The following is a 5,499-nucleotide window of genomic DNA, read 5'->3' on the forward strand; positions in this document are numbered from 1 at the left end:
CAAAACCTCAACAATGCCTTGTTGTAAAGAAATTGTAAATATTTCCAATTTGTGAATGAAGTATATTTCGTAATTTGTTCATAATAGATGACAAATAAAATGAAATCTAAAACTGAGAATAGTTTATTTTTGCTTGTTAGAAAGATCTGTGAATCTGGATCATTGTATTTGCATATTTGCACAAAATATCAAAATGTCCTTACTAGGGGGTGGAGCAGAAACAAGCTGGAAGACGGTGAGGGTGGAATGGTGGAACGGCCGGGGCAGAACTGCACCTTGGCAATTCTGCATGCTTGCAATTGCCCCTGGGGGCTATTGAAACGATGGTACATCTCAAGGCAGCACTCAGCACTAACCTATTATGTTTCTGGGACCAAACAGGTCCTCACAGACCCTTAATAGGGGAGGCATAATCTGCACCATAGCATGTGTAATAGGTGTACATATATGGCAAGCAGAAAAATATATACAACATATTTTAGAATATACATTAACATATGCAATATACATGTATACACACTTGTGTACTATACATAGACAATGCATGATTGTGTGGGGGTGACGTAAAAATCTTCAGCATGAGTTTGATATGGTACATTTATGAGTGGTGACAAAATACAAGTGAGTTATGTTGGGCTTCCCAAATGATGGCAGATGGTATTTTTATCCCACCCCAGAGCATACACTGTAGGTATCGTGTGTATTGCTGAAAATCAATTAAGAATGTGTTAGAGCTTTTAGAAATTTTATTCATGCTATTTAAAAAAAATCCCTCCTTTATAAAGCCAGGTGCCTTAGTTACCCTGAGTGCAGATATAAAAGGCTCAGAGGGAGCCATAAAAACCTCTGAAATGATGTAATATAGCTTTCTTTTATACATAAAAATGTCACAGCCTTGAAGTCTCTTAGCTTGGGATATTCTAGGGCTACACGGGAGATCTGCATTGTGTTAGAAAGTTGGGAACTGCCCCTTCCCCATGATATAAAGCTACTATTTCTAGTCCTATATTGATGAGTTATATTGGACTTTAAAGTCAGAGTGCAAAGCCCTGAGCATACTATGGATCTTCTGCACTTCTGTTGTGGTGAACCATAGATCTGCTCTAAGGCCTCAATCCCGCAAGCCCTTGTATGCATGCGTAAATGCATATGAATAGTCCCATTAAAGTCAGCGGGACCATTCATGTGCATAAAATGAAGCACCTGAACATATCTTTTCAGAGTCAGTGCCTAAATGGGCATCTCAGGAGCATCTCAGTGCAAAAGAATCCCTGGCAGGCATAGAACCAGAATAGATGGCTCTGCGGAACTCCCGCTGCACCCAGTATAAGGGGAGTTACTGGGGCATGGTAGGAGGGAGATGGAGTGTGACAGAGGAGCCTCTAGAATAGGGTTGCCAACCTTCTCATTGCACAAAGCTGAACACCCTTGTCCCGCTCCTTCTCTGAGTGCCCCCCCATTCACTTTCACTGGGCTAGGGCAGGGGGTTGGGGTGTGGGAGGGGGTGAGGGCTCCAGCTGGGGGCGTGGGCTCCAGGGTGGGGCCAGAAATGAGGGATTCAGGGTACGGGAGGGGGTTCAGGGCTGGGGCAGGGGTGTGGGAGGAGGTTTGGGGTGTGGGCTCTGGGAGGGAGTTTGGGTGTGGTAGGGGGCTCAGCACTGGGGTAGAGGGTTCAGGGTGCAGGCTCTGGCCAGGTGGAACTTACCTCAGGTGGCTCCCGGTCAGCAGCGCAGCGGGGATAAAGCAGGCTCCCTGCCTGCCCTGGCTCCGTGCTGCTCCTGGAAGCAGCCGCCATGTCCGGCCCCTAGGCGGAGGTAAGGCCAGGCGGCTCTGTGCAGTGCATGTTGCCCGCACCCGCAGGTGCCACCCCTACATCTCCCATTGGCCCCATTGGTTTTCGGCCAATGAGAGGTGTGGAGACAATGCTCGGGGCGGGGCAGCGCGAGGAGCTTCCCTGATTGCACCTGCGCCTAGGGGCCGTAGGGACATGCCGGCCACGTCTGGGAGCTGCGCGGAGCCAGAGCAGGCAGGTAGCCTGCCTTAGCCCCGCTGCACCGCCGACCGGATTTTTAATGGCCCAGTAAGTGGTACTGACCGGAGCTGCTAGGGTCCCTTTTCAACTGGGCGTTATGGTCGAAAACTGGACACCTGGCAACCCTACTCCAGAATCCAGATCAGAACTCTGTGGTGTAGGCTTGTGTCTAGTTATTACATTTGGAATGCCTGCATTACTTAGGGGCAGCAGGTTCCTAAACTTTTTAGAATCCCAAAACAAAACCAACAACCATCTATATGAAGCAGTGATGCAATGAAGGTACAATATCTTGTGAGTCATCAGAACTAGAAATAAGTGCTTTATCCCACTGGAGAGCAGCTGGGAATTTCTGATGCTATAAGGTGTTTGTTTCAATCTCTGGAAGGACATGAGATCTCAGACATTAAAATCATGCCATTATTACGAGTAGAAAAGCTATTTACTTATTTTTGGAGGTTTCTAAAAACAGAGCCACTGATCCTGAAAACACATACACACACACTTATCTTGATGCATGTGAGTAGGTACAGGTTGGGACCGTAGTTATAATTTTTCTTTCCCTGGGAGAGTTGTCCTTATACTATGGTAGCCTGGCTCTACAGATAGAGGATTACAAATAACTAATAATAGTCCCACAAAAATATATTAAAACATCTTTAAAAATTCAGGAATAGATTTTCTGTCAAATATGTCACATAAAACCAAAAACATAAGGAGGTTTTACTTATACTTTATGTATAAAGTATACTTTACTTATAAAGCTTTTATTGACACTTATTTTCCATGTTTTGCAAAACTTACTTGTGCCATTGTCACTTGAGGAGAGTAATGCAGCATACTAAACCCACGCTCATAAAACCTTTATACCACATCACATTATTGTGCATGTGGTCTGTGTGTATCTATAAATAATATATATGCACACACAATTTGATTTAGGGTGTCTTAGTATTGAATTTAAGGTGTCTAGTATCTAAAGCTAATTTTACTTGCCGTCTAATAAAATTAGTTACAAAATGCGGGCTGCAGAACACAGTGGCTGAGAAATTATATTACAGTTTTGTAATTCAGATATAATTCATAATGCCAGTACTGTCAACCCCAGGCATTCACAAATCATGTGTCAGGCCTCAAAATATCATGAGATTGGTTTGAAATGATGCAGTGTTTTTTTTTTTTTTTTAAATAACTGTTGGGTTCTTTTGATTTGCTTTCTGGTGTTTCAGCCTTTAGAATTCATGTTTTCAAGCTTTTCTCTGCACCCAAGAGGGCTAGAAGCTTTTTTCACATTTTAAATGAAAACTAAAATTCTTGTATAATCACATGACTCCAGAAGGTTAGGCTTTAAGAAAAGCACCAAAGGTTGTGAGACTCATGATAAAATCATGAGAATTGGCTACACTGTAATACAAAACCTTTAACCACAAATTATACCCTAACTAATTAATTAACTGATTAATTCTTTAAGAAAAAGCCACTTGGTAATGGCTCTGTGAGAATGTCCTGCTTATCACCTTGAAAATGATTGTTTTAAAATTTGAGCCAAATTTTCAATTGGGCCTTAACCCTGCTTCCACTAGCCCACAACTGTACACCACACTTTGAGTACCAACAGCTATGTGTGCAAGTCATTTATATACACAAAACCATCACCTTCCAGCCTGGTGGTGGGTAGTGGTGGTGGAAGATCTAAGGCCCCTAGACCCCAGAGAGCACCCATTTTCTCAAGCTTTGCACAGGGAAGGCGGTCCTAGAGGTTGTTGGCTATCTGAAGCCTGGATCCCAATCATACAATGGAACTGCACAGTTCTCCTACTTTGCAGGGCATAGGTACTTGCAGAGGTGTGTGTGTGTGTATGTGTGTAGGTTCTGGGCCTAAAAAAACCAAGCACAAAGTATAATTAAATTGCTCTTTCTTACTCTGCTGCAGAGTCTGTAGCATGTAGACAAGCAGGCCAACGACTACAATATGAGTTTTACATTGATGCCTTTTATGAAAGCCTTTTAAATGCAAAACTGGTGATCAGTAATTGACTATGTAATTGAAAAGACTGCTTCTGTCAGAGAAATACAAAGAGCTGCAAAATATGTTTAACAAGCCTTTTCCGATCATTTTTTTCTTATTGGTTAGCTCAGTTGACACTACTGACTGTGGTATGGCTTTTCAGTACATGTGATATACTAAGTAAGGCCAAATTTTTAAATTTGGGTGTCTAAAAGTTAGGCATCAAAATCCATTTTTAAGTACCTAAATAAGTGGCATTATTTTCAGTGATGCAAAAGCACCCGTAGATTTTGATGCAGTTATTCCCAGTTAACCTTGGTGTAAGAGTAGATTCAAGCCCTGATTCTGTAAGGTATATTCAACATGGAGCTCTTCCCCTTTTCACAGCAATGTAAAACTTTAGGCAAAGTTCTCAGCGCCAGGAGGGTACAGGAAGGAAAGAAAACTGTACTATATCTTTTTCTCTTCTGTACTCCAGTGACGTGTCCCATGAGGCCCTCCCTTGTATACTTATCTTGACCCCATAACGTCCCAGGAAAATTGGACTAGGATTATCCAGACAGAACCACAGTCTCTGAATAAAATACTCAGTAGATTTTATAAAATACAGTTTGATTGGAATGAACATACTAAATCTATCAATTTTTGACCTCTAAGTGTATTTGAGAGGCTAGACTGGAAAGGCAATTGTATCCCTAATTCTAAAGCTATGAAAAAATATCCACCACTATTATACTGAAAGCAGTGACCCAAGGGTGGGAATCTACAATTGCCACATTTATAGGAAATGTTATTGACTTAGAGAGGCAGTTTATTTGCCATGTAAGTGTCCTTGTAATTAATTTAGGGACAAACAAATCCCCACCTGTGGCTGTGGTGGGCTCTAGGCAATAGAATTGGTGTAGTTCCCCTTCACAAGGGACAAGGCTGGATTCCAGGGAACTATGCACCTCAACAATTGCACTGAGCTCAACTCAATGGAAGAAGGCCATAGGTAAGCTGGAGTGGGTCAGGAACTCCTCTTGCCACCTCTCTGCAATGGAGTCATGTTCAGGACATGAAGGCTAAAATAACTTGTGTAGACAGCTTCACAGTCCCTCTGTGAGCTGGGAGGATGATGCTCCCCCTCCCCCAGTGCACAGGTGTAGTCCCATCAGCCTGAGCAATAGGCTAATGATTTGTCCGTTCATTTCTGGAAGGCAAGTGTTCTAGAGATATTATTGTGAGTCTTGGATAAGTTTCACTCAAATAAACTATGAGTGTATATAAAATTGGCAGTTTGTATTTTTCCCTTATAACAAGTTTGTTTTTCTCAAGGATATCTTTTACGTCCAGTAACCACTGAGTCACAGTGGGTGGCTTTATTGATTTCCACATCAGTGCAATTCTACTTTTTGTCACTAGAAGGGTTATTTGTTTCTGAAGGACTTCAAACTTTAATCCTGTCATCTGCTGCAAC

This window comes from Terrapene carolina, unplaced genomic scaffold, assembly GCF_002925995.2.
Source record: "Terrapene carolina triunguis isolate 2854851 unplaced genomic scaffold, T_m_triunguis-2.0 Scaffold84, whole genome shotgun sequence".
NCBI lineage: Eukaryota > Metazoa > Chordata > Testudines > Emydidae > Terrapene > Terrapene triunguis.